Source organism: Eriocheir sinensis, unplaced genomic scaffold, assembly GCF_024679095.1.
Source record: "Eriocheir sinensis breed Jianghai 21 unplaced genomic scaffold, ASM2467909v1 Scaffold72, whole genome shotgun sequence".
Lineage (NCBI taxonomy): Eukaryota > Metazoa > Arthropoda > Malacostraca > Decapoda > Varunidae > Eriocheir > Eriocheir sinensis.
In genome coordinates, this window is record NW_026112076.1 from 170,802 (window position 1) to 185,225 (window position 14,424).

At 41.2% G+C, this 14,424-nt stretch overlaps 1 long non-coding RNA gene across 1 annotated transcript; it reads left to right on the forward strand.

Moving 5' to 3' along the window:
• Positions 1-2,230: 2,230 nt before the first annotated feature.
• LOC126994094 (uncharacterized) lies at positions 2,231-6,277 on the forward strand. The gene is made up of 3 exons (XR_007748796.1): positions 2,231-2,473; positions 3,902-4,018; positions 5,737-6,277. It is a non-coding gene; the product is annotated as an uncharacterized LOC126994094 (long non-coding RNA).
• The last annotated feature ends 8,147 nt before the right edge of the window (positions 6,278-14,424 follow it).

A 14,424-nucleotide genomic window follows, 5' to 3' on the forward strand; every position in this document is an offset into this window, starting at 1 on the left:
AGGTAAGAAATGTTTCCATGTTTCACGACATAAAATTATTAGTCAAACACTACACTACGGTACACTTCCACTTTAGAAAAAGTAGTGGCAGGTAAAAGGTGAGACGTATTCAACTTTATGTAGCAGACTAACATAATATTAGGCAGGCCCAACAAAACTTACCAGTAACATGATCTCTACATATTAGTAGGTATTTTACAATTTCCACTTACTCATCCTTAGTCATTTTCCTGTCTCAAGTTTACCTTGCAGTATTACTGAATCAATAGTTTTAGAATACATGATAATTCTTTTTATGAGACTCATGGACACTAATGAAAACCAAAAGTGATGGTCAGTATAACACCCATAGGACTCATAAAAACTGAACCTCCACAGTCAGATTACTCTAATAGCATAGACCTTTACAGTACTACTACTTGTAAATCATTATAAGTAAAGAGGTTACATAAGGTTCTTAAGGTAAGGGAAATAAAATTCATATGAATTGTTTTCAAGTAGTATTGTCTGGCACGTGTGGTATTTAAGGTTGTGGCTGCCTGCCTGCCTCTGGTGGAACATGTGGTTGAAGGGAGTAAATAAATTTCACCCACATTTTACTAGAAAATGCTCTTTACAAAGTACAAAATTCTATATTTTTTATAAGAAAATGGATGTTGTTAAGGTATGTAAATTACATATTGCCTCTGAAAAAAAATCCTTAACCTTAAAGAAAAAAACTGAAATCCATTATTAGAAAACAAAAGAAGGAAATTGTACTGTTGTAATCACTTCAGTCCTTGATCATCTACCCTTTTCATCTACCATGCTCAACACTAGTGCAACAAGTATTTGGTATTGTTATGCTGTATTTAATGTGCATCTGTAAAAGTTTCAATGGCAGCATGAACATGCTTGTTGATAGACTTGAATTCAAAATGAATGCCAGAGTACAAGTTGTTCTTCTAAAAGTGTACTACAAACTTTTACAGACATTGTAAAATAATTCATATGCTTGTATTTTCATTGTTGACATTATTACAATGACTTATGTCACATCTTTTTAATTCTAGGTGGTGGTCCAGCTTCCCCTCCTCTCTCGCAGCTGGACGGCCTCGTTGCTGACATCTTGGGGAGCGGCAATCTGGTGTTTGGTGGCTGCCACGATCGGCCAACAGACATCCATGTCGGTGAGCCACCTGCTTCTCCCCTCATAACCGTCAGCTTCGAGGATCAAAGGTATGGGCTACTTCACCACTTAGGATTGTATTGTTGATGCTGTTTCTCGGGTTACCTGCTTAGTTTATTAGCATAATGATAAATAAATTAACCCCTCGCTTTTACGGAAATCAACAAACTTTTCTGGTACAGTCCTGTGTCTGCGGGAATTCACTGATACAGTTTGGCAGGTGAGGGGTTTGGTTCCTTAGTGGCCCGGCAGAAATTATACGCCCTATTGTAAACACTTTCATTCTTGTCCTTTGGTAAATCCCCTTTCATCTGCAGTCATGAATATATATTTTTAGTTACAATAATGAACACCAAAAGAGAACTTTAAGCTCGTATACCAAACAAAGTTTGGATATATATGAAAAGTTTGAACCACTCAGACTACTGGATGTTAAGATGCGTCACCTCCTTTCCCCCTTTTAGTTTGTTATAGCGAGGGTTTATCAAATTGCAAAATTGCATGATTACTTGGCATAAGGAAACATATTTGTCAAACTGGGCCTGGATTCACTAACGCTTCGCAGATACGACGTTCTTAAGTGGATCCAATATGGCGTATTTTGCTATTCCCAAAAAAATCTTAAGTCCGCCATGTTTAGATTTTCCTGCCTTAGCGCTGTTTCACACTTCCGCCGACAGACGGCAGTGGTGTGGTGTTCCGTTCCGTTCCGTTCCGTCCCTCTGTTGTTGACATTTTTCCCTCAACCAATAGGAACGCTTGATACATATGTACTCTAGAGACAGTAGCCAATCACAGGAACGTAAACAGTTACACGTGGGCCAGTGAAGAAAACAATAACAAATCATAAGGTATGAACACATCAAGAACATCTCATATGAAATGGAAAACAAGAAAAAAGAAAATAACTGGGACACCATCAGCAATCAGGAGTTGCCGTTCCAAAGGCTACAACTACGCATTTACATCAACGTCGCGTCCTTTATCCACGCCGCAGGAGCCACGCTGAAGAAGACACCATGGCAGCCCCTTCAGCCAAGAAACGCCGCTCTAACTTTTCCAACGAAGAACTTCTAGTCCTTATTAGGGAGGTGACAGACAGAAAAACAATGTTGCTGGGTAAGCTGGACTCAACACGTGTCACGAGGGAGGGGAAGAACATGGCGTGGCTGGCTGTGCTGGAGGCTGTCAACGCTGTTGGCGTCACCAGAAGAACTGAGGACGAGGTGAAGAAGAAGTTTCGTGATTTCCGCTCATTCGTAAAGAAGAAGGTTGCTGATGCAAGACAGGAAATGCTGAGAACAGGTAAGCCCATCACCTGTCAGGCAATCATCTATCGAGTAAAACTTGCTCGTTTACCTACAGGAAGGTGTCATTAGGTAACTTTTTTAAACATGTATATCTTTTTGTCAGTCTCAACCTTAACTTGTTCCTCCTTGGGATTGTCCTTGCTGAGCCACACGTCCCTGCTCTGACCTGCTAAAATAGTAACTTATTGGTGCAAAATTAGTGACATTGTTGCTTAGTTATTTACTTATCACCTTCCATTGTGTATATTAATCAAAAGTATACAGTATTCACAGTTTCTTCTCAGTTTATTGCCTCTTAAGTTTTAAGAAATATGTGCGTGCAAAAAAGACAGTTGGTAGCCCATGTAATATTTCATGCAATTCTTATCATTCACCTTGACTTCCCTCAGTCAGTTGTATATTATGGGTACCAATGTTACTGCACCTTATAAAGTTAACACTATATATTCCATCACCTGCAAGGTGTTATGCCACTAACTTAAGCAGTTATTTAGAACATTAACCTACCCCCCCCTCCTCTCTCTCTCTCTCTCTCTCTCTCTCTCTCTCTCTCTCTCTCTCTCTCTCTCTCTCTCTCTATATATATATATATATATATATATAAACAATGACTCACATGCTGAGGAAAGAAGTGTAAGCCTGTGGGCAACCATAACTTACCCAGGCATTGTAAATTATTGTCATTAATTTAGTGACCTATCAATACAAGAACAGCAGCCTCACTAATTAATAGCAGCTTATAAATGCTAAATTATTAATAGCTTAATGAAAAGTGGTGGATTGGTGAGATTTAGTACTCTGCTTTCAAAGAAGCTCAATGTATGCCGCCCATCTGTTAAATTTGATTTCCATACCACCCCCCTTTTATTTTGCAATTCTGTCAACTTTAACAAAATTCATGCAAATCAAATGTTTCCTGAATATCAGGTTGAATGTTTCATGAGCATCAAGTTGACTGCATAACTTGAGGGGTGCTTTTCTTGTAATTAACCTTCGGCTAACCTTACTTTATGGGACTTAATACATCTAAAGTCTTGCCCACATTATTGGCCATTGCAAACCAGTGTGAAATTCATGATCCGTATTCATGGATGCTTTTGACCCTTACAACTATTTTCTAAGGTCACAAAGGACATCAGTCAGGTCCTTATGAATGTTTTTCACACTGATGATGCAGAAGCCTTATCTAATTACCACTAGGCTCAAAAACACAACCCATGAAAGTACCCAGTAGCTTATTATATATCTAGACATTGCTTCTGCCATAACTTAGTCATTAAATTTCTTTATATTCTTCAAACTGACATGTTATCAAAACTTTCCTCATTCTCTCTCTCTCTCTCTCTCTCTCTCTCTCTCTCTCTCTCTCTCTCTCTCTCTCTCTCTCACACAAAAAAATAATAATTACTTTTTATTTCTTCAGGAGGAGGACCAACCGCAGACACCAAATTGAGCGCTGCTGAGGAAGCAATGGCTGCATTAATCAGCGAGGTTGCCATTGCTGGACATGCTGATGTCCCTGACTCTGAAGAAGTTCCAGGTACTATTTTAATTTTAGGTCCGAGGGCCCCCTTTCCAAACCTTGGGGTTGCGACCCCAAGTGGGGTCACTAAGCATTTTTCTTGGGGTATCCAAAACCTCAAATTATCAGACATGGTGTTATTACATTATAATAACACATATACGACTAAACTAGTGGGGTTGCAATCATGTCTAGAGGTGCATGAGGGGGGGGTCACCTGAAAGAAAAGGTTGGGAATCACTGTCCTTGGGTAATTGGTTCAATGCCATTTTATAGAGTAACTAGAACAACCTTAGGTGAAGCCTTTGTATAAGTACTGAAAGACTAGAAAAGAAAGAAGCAGTAGTGACTGTAAGCTCCTTATGAATTCTTGACAATGGTAGGTACATGAGTGCTGATGTTCTGAGCTTCTGAAGATCGCCTTAATAGTGTTGCGTCTTTTTTTTCTTTGGATTTCTGAGTTACAGTTTTTAGTGATTAACATTTGTTGCTATGAGTCTGCATGCTCAGGTTCAATCCAGGATAGTCATCACACAACCCACACAGGTGTTCATTCTTTCTTTTGTGTTGGTTGATAAATAGGTACCTGGGGGAGAACCTGTTTAAGGTAAAATATGGTGACTTGCATGGCAACGTGGCCCCATGGCCCCCGTCCCAGGGTAATGGGTGCTTTCAAACTACAAGCTTACGGGCTAAAGTGATGAAGATTAGTGCCACCACAATGCATAGCTCTTATTATATGTCCCCAACTTCTATTAACCCTTTTTGTAACAGATGTGTTTATGAAACATGCGTGTTACAGCTTGATGCTGGCACAAGGCACTGGGTGCCACCTCACGCTGTTAAATAACCCCAAAACCGAGTCCTTGTGAGCCCTCAAAACCAACATATTCTTAAGCCCCATTCATACTGTACCGACTCTGCCATGACAACCCAGCGACTTTTCCATTTGACAAGTTGGATCCCACGCTTAAAGAAGGGGAGGGAGGTTTTATTGGCATCTTGGTGTCTTGCCGACTGTCTGAGACATTCGGCCAACTAGTTGCCAACATGTCGCCCTAACCCTCACGACCCCTCACTCCCCTCCTGACGTCCGCTCAGCATTCGGCAACAATCTCAAGACCTCTTTCAAGACGTGCCCGACCCTTTCACATCGACACCCAAGACCTCGTGTACCCTAGAGTCGTAGGTAGTCGTGGCTTAGTCAGCACAGTGTGAATGGGGCTTTACTCTTGACATGGGTGTGTCACAGGGGGTGCACCCGTTGCCTCGTGGCTGCATCAAGCTGTGACAGATATGTGTCACAAGACACACATCCAGTAAAGAAGGGGTTAATGGATTTGGGTAGGGTTAAGTTAGGTTGCGTTGAAATAGCCTTTACCCAGTTGCTGAGATGTGAGTGTCTATGAGTGACATTCCTTGTTGTAAAATCATTTGTTGCAGATTGAGTTAGTAATGTGATGTTGTATGGTATTTGTTTATTTTTTTTGTGCTCATTTTTCCAAATTTAAATTTGTTGAGTAATATGAAATACATCACAGCAAAAAAATACTATTACTCTACATTTTCATTATATACAGTCTTTGGATAATATTCTGCACATGATATCAGTATAAGAAATCATGCCATTGAGAATTAAAAGAGGTAAACTGTGTGGGTGGTGGATGTAGCCTACTAACAAGCAGCAAGTGTGACTCCTGCTAATGAAGACTAAGTAAATTAATTTTCTTTCACAGGAGGCTCAATGTTTTCTGAAGTTCAAGAGGATTATGTAATCATGGAGCATGATTACTTCCTGCCTCAAATGTCCCCAGAAAGGCTGCTGGGTATTACAGCACCCAGCAGCCCCAGACCCTTCCACTTTTGAGCCTACTTCAGGAACGCAAACAGATGCTACAGCACCAAGCCACCCAGAGCCTTCCAGTTCTAGGCTCACTTTGGAAAGACTGACCGGTGCTGCAGCACCTAGCAGCCCAGGCCCTTCCACTACCAGGCCCAGGGTGGATCCACATGGGAGGTTTCCCAAAAGAAAGACAGACCCTTTGGCACCAGAAATGCTGCAAGTTCAAGGAGAAATAAAGGTTGGTGTTGAAAAGTGTGCTAATTCACTTGAAAAAATATCAGTTTCAATGAATTCCATGGCTCAAAGTTTTCAGGACTTTGTTGAGTTCTACAGGGCACGGAATTCAATGTAAATAATTTTCTTATGGTAAAGGTCTTTGTTTTGGTTGTAAGGAGAACAATTTAATTAGGTTGTATTCCCTTTAACAGTGCCTTAATCCATAGTTCCTAGCTCAGTAAGAACGCTGCTGATTTGCTCTTGGCTGACGTGGTGTCTGCTGTCTTTGTCACCCAACACAACAAAATTTCATAGATTCAAGAAATATTCATAATCATTTACTTGGCTTCTCTTACACAAGATAGGTAGATTTATTTCAACATTTTAGGATGAATCTGTGATTTTACAATTATATAGTGGTTTGCAAAACTTGTTTGGGTAAAACTAAAGTAATTATGATAAGTATATGCCACTCTATAAAGGTATGTGATTGCTTGCACAAGACACCACTTACTTGCATCATGAAAGACTGATCTTGAGGGAGAAAGATTTCAGACAGACTTAGGTGATGACTACGTAACATAACTGCATTAGTTATGTGTCAGCAGCAGTCTCATGGCTGGGCACCAGTCGGTTATGTCTTTTAATAATTATCGATGAACTGCCACATCTTGCACCACAACTGTGCCAGATCACTAATCACTATTAGAAAACAGAGTCGACTGGTGCCCGGCCATGAGGCTGCTGCTGACAGGTAACCAATGCAGTTATGTCATGTAGCCACCATATAAGTGTCTAAAATCTTTCATTCCCAACCGTTTTTTTTTTTTTTCCCTCACTGTAAGTATGAAGCTGATTCGAGTGTGTTGGGCATCAGAGATATCCGACAGCCAATCAGCAACGTAGTTATGTACTCAGCTAGGAGTTATGAAGCCAGTTTCAGTTAACTATTAAATAAGGTTACAATAGTCAAGTACCTGTTTATGTAAAAAAAAATGCATTTATTTATTTATGGAGTTCTTGTGTATTTGTTTAAAATAAGTTATTTATTTCTTATCAATGGAGTCACTTTTTTATGTAAAAAATAACCTTTTATATTGCCAATATTGTAGTCCATGTGTTTATGTAAAAAATATTCTTGTCAATGGAGTCAAAGTGTGTTTATTTTAATATCTTATTACTCCTGTTAATTTAGACAATATTTTTTTTAAGCAAATTTATTACAAAAAGATCTCTCATTTTCTAGTCTCAATGGTGCAGTATAAGTACAAGAGTAAGGAAATGTATTTTTACACTGACATAATATATAAAAAAATATATAAAGATATTTGACTCAACCTGAAAACAGTATATTTACCTTAATCTAGCATAGTACCTTGAGACTGTGTAGTACTTGAACTTATTAATGTATTATATGGCAATTCAGCATTACAGTACAAATGCTTGTTGGATGAGTTCTTGCCTCTCAACCCTCCCATGCCCAACATTTACATTACCAATATCAGGTGGATGAGCTTCCTCGTGATATTCAACAGCATCTTGCATGGGTATACCTCTCCTCACACATAAGTTATGCAGGAGCATACAAGCTACTGCAATTTTTCCACAGCGGGCAGGATCATACTGGAGTGCCCCTCCTGATCTATGAAGACATCGGAAGCGTGTTTTGAGAGTTCCAAATGTCTGTTCTACAACAACACGTGTCCTCATATGGCTTCTGTTGTACCGCTGCTCCGCAGGGTTGGCAGGATTTTCTATGGGCGTCATCAAGAAGGGTTCCAAGGGATATCCACTGTCACCTAAAAATATAAGAGAGAGAGAGAGAGAGAGAGAGAGAGAGAGAGAGAGAGAGAGAGAGAGAGAGAGAGAGAGAGAGAGAGCAATCTTTAGATGTGGGTACATTTCAAGCAGAGGCAAATTAAAAGGTTTGGTGTGAAGAAAATCAGTGCACGAGTTATTATGAACTAATATAATATACCATCCTTATACCAAACACTAGAGTACCTAACTTAACCATAACCTAACATTGAACTCACAGAACAAACCATAGGAATTACACAAATAATAATTAAATATAAACCCAACAAAGGTCAGCATCAATATCTAGTGTCAAAGGTCTATTCAAGATGATTGTATGAAAGGTGTTAAAAGCTGGCAGCAAGTTTTGTTGCCTCTTTTTATAGAGTGAATGTTATGTATAGAGTGTGAACTAGCACTTTTGATAGTTTTCTCCCACCTCAATGCAAAACTGAGCCAACCCTCCCCCTTCTCATCTCTTCTCCCACTCGCTCACAACGCCATATGTCTGGGTGATACCTAGTATCCTTAGCCTGACAATATCTGCACCATAGTGAACACATTAGTTGTTGGCTGATATTTTTTTCCTATTTTACAAGCAATAGAAGTGGCAAACAATGAAAAATATTTAGTGACAAGTTGCTAATTATCAAAATCAGTCTTTTGGCATTTTTTTTTATTATAAATCAGTGGTGGCCACTATGACAGTACTAATGGCTTTCAGAATGAGTGATGAATCAAACCTTACAGGGCACTGTTTAGTTACTAATTTACCAGCAATCCCTATGTGGGTTAAATTAGGTAGGCATATATGCTTAGTTTGAAATTATTGATCACATCTAATTACATAGTTGGTCAGCAGCACTTAACAAAAACACAGTGATCATCTGCAAGAAAACATTACCCTGGTAGTGTATTGTATATTACGAGCGAAAACGTACAAAGCGCCATCTGGCCAAAAATGCGATTTTGTGGTATAACACTATTTTGACCCTTCCTTTATAAGCGAGGAATGTCGGTTTGTACAAAACTGCAGTGGAAATAGGCCTGGGAGTCCTTCAAAATAACCCTACATTATCACCTACGCAGTTGAAAGTGAGATAAGAAAGCAGTCGCGAGCGAAAATGTACAGAGCGCCAATAGCATCACTGCAAACGTGCAAGCTTTTCCGTCTAGCGCGTAGTGCAAACTCTTAGCATTTATTGTTTATTAGTATATTTTACGTTTTGTAACTTCCTTCATGTTCCGGATTATTATGAATATCATGAACTGTGTATGACATATTAAAAAGTTAATGTAATTCCTTATTAATGAATAAACCTAAACATTAATGATTTTCCTGCTACATAGCGCTACCAGCATTCTCGTTGGCAATACTGACAAAAACAAAGCGACGCGCCACCCGCCTCTGACGCCGTTCTTCAGCTGCTTCTTCCCGTTCACGTGGCTACTCCCGTATTCTGCATTATTAAAGTGGAAAACTATTGTCATTATGAGTTCCAGTAGTGACATTGATGACCCAACACCCTGTAGCCCATCTGGGGTGCAGGACAGCTGCCCTGGTATCACAGTCGCATCGTTTTACAACATCAGGAGTGACGATGTCTCGGCCAGGTTTATGTGTGTTTCTCGTCGTCTTGTTCCATATGACAGTACTGGAAGTAGTGATAACAATAGTATAGACGGCGATGAAGAGGTTTTTGAAGGGCCAGGTGGTGATGACGTGTGTGGTGGTAAAGGGCCAAGTGGTGATGACATCCTTATTGGTGAAGTGCCAAGTGGTGATGACATGTGTGGTGGTAAAGTGCCAAGTGGTGATGACGGGCATTGTGGCAAAGTGTCAGGTTGTGATGTGTGTAGTGGTAAAGGGCCAAGTGGTGATGACGTGCATGGGGGTGAAGTGCCAAGTGGTGATGACGTGCGTGGGGGTGAAGTGCCAAGTGGTGATGACGTGCATGGGGGTGAAGTGCCAAGTGGTGATGACGTGCGTGGGGGTGAAAGGCCAAGTGGTGCTGACGTGTGTAGTGGTGAGAATGATGAACGTGCTGGTGATGCTGATGACATTACTGGTGGTCAGGGTAGGGGACGGAAACGTTCCCGACGTCCTGAAACCTGGAAAAAAAACATTGTGAAGAAGAGTAGGCTGAGTGGTCAGGAGTACTACAGTCATTACTGCAACAAAACTATAGAAAAAAAGAAAATTGGCCCTCCCTGTGCTGATGGGTGTTTTGAGAAGGTGGGCTATGAAGCAGTGAAAGTACTTTTTGACAATTTTTATCTCTTGGAAAATTTTGAGGCCCAAACCAGCTACGTTATCAGAAGGGTGACAGAAGTACCCGTCAAAAGGAAAAGAACAAAAAACCCAAAGTATAAAAGTCGCATCAACAAATCCTACACGGTTCATTACAATGGCAAAGACTATCCTGTTTGCCAAGCTGGGTTCCTGTCAATGCATGGCCTCACTCGACGCAAGGTCGAGTATGCCCTGGCTTTGAAGATGAGCGCTACTGGGACTGCACAACCCCACTCTTCACAAAAGCGTACGCCAGTCAACAAAATAACAGGAACACCTCTGGAGCGTGTGCATGAGCACATACAGATGTTACCAGTCATGTCCAGCCATTACACCAGGGCAAAGAGCCCACACCGCAAGTATCTGGGATCTTCTGGGAGTATTCCACAGCTATATTCGGCATACAAGACCTGGATGGCTTCTACATACCCTGGAGAAATGATGGTGACCGAGAGGTTCTACAGGTCCATCTTCTCCGAGAAATACAACATTGGCTTTGAACCACCTAAGAAGGATGTATGCAGCACGTGTGGGAAATTGGAGACGCAGCTCTCACACAAAAAGGAGATGGGGGAAGACACCTCTGCAACAGAGGAGGAGCTGAGAGTCCACCAGACCAGATACAGGAGGGCCAGAGAGGAGATGAAGACAATGAAGGTAAACAAAGACCCATTCAGGATTGTTATAGCCATTGACCTGCAGCAGACCCTCCCATGCCCACGTCTTGCGGTTGGACAGGCATACTACAAACGCAAGCTTTGGGTATACAACTTCGGCATTGTGGACGTGAAGACCAACAGGGCAATGATGTTTGTGTGGGACGAGTCTGTTGCTGGAAGGGGATCATCCGAAATCGCTAGCTGTGTCCTCAAATGGCCGGACCTAAGGCTGGGCCACAACTGCACAGATGCCAGGACCATGTTGACTATCTTTGCTGACAACTGTGCAGGCCAAAACAAAAACCTACAGATGGTCTTGATGGCTCTGCGGGAGCTCCACCGGCGACGTCTAGCTCGGGTGGAGTTCTCGTTCCTGGTTTCTGGCCACTCCTATCTGCCCTGTGATGCGGCTTTTGGCCACGTGGAGTTGGAAATCAGGAGAAGGAACGTCATACAGACTCCCAAGGAATACATGGATGCTATAGAGCTGGCCACTAATCCTCCTTACACCGTTGTCCACATGGTAAGACAAGACTTTAAGGACATTAATGGCCTGCTGTCCTTGGTAACCAAAAGGAAGGCTAGTGCAAAGGCATTCTCCCAGGAATCACAGCTTGTTGTGGCACCCCAGTTCATGGAGGGGTACTTAGTCAAGAGGGATTACGGCTTGAGTGATGCAGATGCCCTTCCAGTACGCCTTATGCCTGGAAGGAGAAAGTACTCTGCCACAGAGTTCAACCTGGCAGGACATGCATGACCTCCAACCAAAGTATGCCACAGAAAGGGTCCTCCAAGCAGAGAAAGTACAGGACTTGGCATACCTGGTGGAGAACTTCGTCACCCCTGCAAGCAATCGGACATGGTGGGAAGAGATGCTAAAGAAACAACGTGTCATCTCCGAGCATAATGGCGAGTCAGTGGAAGAAGAAGTTGACGACCCAGACAACATAAACCTGGACTATGACTCAATCAGGGAACCTCCAGGTGGCATGTAGTACCATTAATTCCCAGGCACACTATCGTTGATGACTATAAACAGGAATAAGGATAACGGTTTACGGATTTTTGTTACCAACACCAGTACCACAACATTGACTTCAATTTCACAATGTTAATGTTAATATTTTGGTTTAAAATACTAGCAATCTTTTTACATCATCATACTCACCACCAAAAACACTTTATTGTGTGCAAATTTGATGTTTCTAGCTTACATATTACCCAAGTTATAAGCAGTTGCTACTCAATAAAAGTTGTAGTCAAATATTGCACATCATGGATGTTTTTGAAAAACCTACTTTTTCGGACCTATATATTTTTTTTATTTTTTATAACTGAGTACATGCCAATATTCTACATACCTTAACCTTCATTTTGGTCTTTGATTGAAGTGTCCACCTTAAAAACCAATGAAGTTATGATAATTTAAACATTGCAAAACTTTAAACGCGATTTCCCGCATTTAAAAAAATGGCGCTTTGTACGTTTTTGCTCGCACGGCCTCATTACACCGAGACACAGTACGCATGACACCACAGTAAAACACGCCAAGCAAAATATTATATGGTGCCTTACTAACTTTCGTAAATTATATATTATTGTCAGACAAAGAAATGAGGCTTTCTGTGACTATACAATTACCCAAATATCCAACCTAAATGTGATGCAAGTTTCAAGGTCTGAAGCATTGATTAGCATATCTAAGCTGTCGATTTTAGACACATACTATTTATTTCTAGCTAAGGTATGATTCTCTTTCACGTGGATATGACTTTCACCAGAAAAGAGCTATAACGGTGTGAGGGTGAATTTATTGCAGAAAGTATCATAACAAACACTATGACAGATTGTTCAGCTGTCTTGACCCTACAACCTATCTATAAACTAACATAAACACACATTAACCTAAAGCAGTGGTTCTTAACCGATAGGGCATGGCCCCCTAAGGGGGTGTCAGTAATTTGCAAAGGGGGCACGATCCCTAGGTAAAACTTGGAATTTCTCTAATTAAATGTGCTATTCTCTTGACAAGAGTGCGGGCAAATATTGAGAAGTTTACGAGAAAATGCAAAAGTATCGCCTTAACTTTAATTTCCTATAGTGTAATTGAAATGCCAGAATTTACTCTTCAGGTAATATATTCATACTCGACCTCTGTGTGTGACGAAACACACAAGAAATTAATCCAGACAAGGAAAGGTTTAGCGGCGCTGGGGATCGAACCTGCAACCAGCAAGATGAGAGCCACTCCTTAACCAGTTGGTCAAATAGGTACCCCCCTCGCAGATTGAGTTATGGGAGGTTCGCCCATCAGGCAAGTTGCTACACTACATACATAGGGCTTACTATTTTCTTTAAAATCTGGGAGGAAGCTTTATTCACAGATGCAAGGGGGGTGTGGAGGGAAGAACCAATTCCTAGAGGGGGCATGGTAGTAATAAGGTTAAGAACCACTGACCAAAAGAATGGTAACCTACCTCCTAAAATAGTAATATATTGCTCCTGAGGATAGTAATCCTTTGTTGCAAAGGGTAGTAACCTATCACTGCTAAAGTGCGAAACTATCAACAATTTAACTAAATGGTTATCGTAGCCATTTCCTGGTGATTACAACAATCTCCACATGAAAAAGTATTATAATTTACCCAGAAATTGAGTGTCTGAAATGGATCACTCAGGTCAGCTAAGCAATGTCAGGGATATATAATTAGTCTCGGAAATGGATCACTCAGGTCTGCAAAACAATGTCAGGGATATATAATTACAAAGTAACAAAATACTCACCAAGCAGGTATGAGTGTCCAAACTCCCCTCTGTTGAAGCTCCGGCGAACACAAAATATTCCTCCATATGTAAGAGTCATGACTGCTTCCAGGGTATTTTGCTGAATAGCTTGTGATTACTTGATCAGAGTTGGCAATCACCTGGATGTTCAGTGAGTGATATTGTTTACGATTGACATATACATCCTCGTTAATCTGTGGGGCTTTGATGGCAATGTGGGTACAATCAATTGCACCAATCACATTAGGGAAATTACTCAATTGGTAAAACTTATGCTTTGTTGCAGCTATGTCTGCTGCACTTCTTGGCATTTTTATCTCCCGTCTTGCTCTGCTGAGTAAGGCATCTGTTACTTTCCCTATTATTCGTGAGACACTTGATTGGCTGAGTCCAGAGGCATCTCCCACAACACTCTGAAAGCTTCCACTAGCGTAGAATCTCAGTGCTGTCAACACTTGCGTGTGAGTAGGGACGGCATGAGATCTTCTTGTCACACGACCAATGCCTGGTTCCAGTTCATCACAGAGCCAGAGTATTTCCCTACGAGGGAATCTATAATATCTCAAGAGATGTTCGTCTTCCACTTCCAGGGGGTTCAAAGGGTCTCTGAAGACCCTTTCTCTCCTGAGAGCCCGGTCGTGTGCTAATACTGCTTGTAATTCCATTTCTTCACCTTCAATAAACTGGGGTCTTCTGGCTTTTTTTTCTTTCTTCTCCCTACTTCTTCTTCAGATTCTTGTTCATGTTGTTTTGGGCCGCGGCGATCTACTCGCTCATATGAGCCCTTGTGTCGTCCTGTGAGGGCTTCATAGGCGTATCTGCTGCCCCGTCC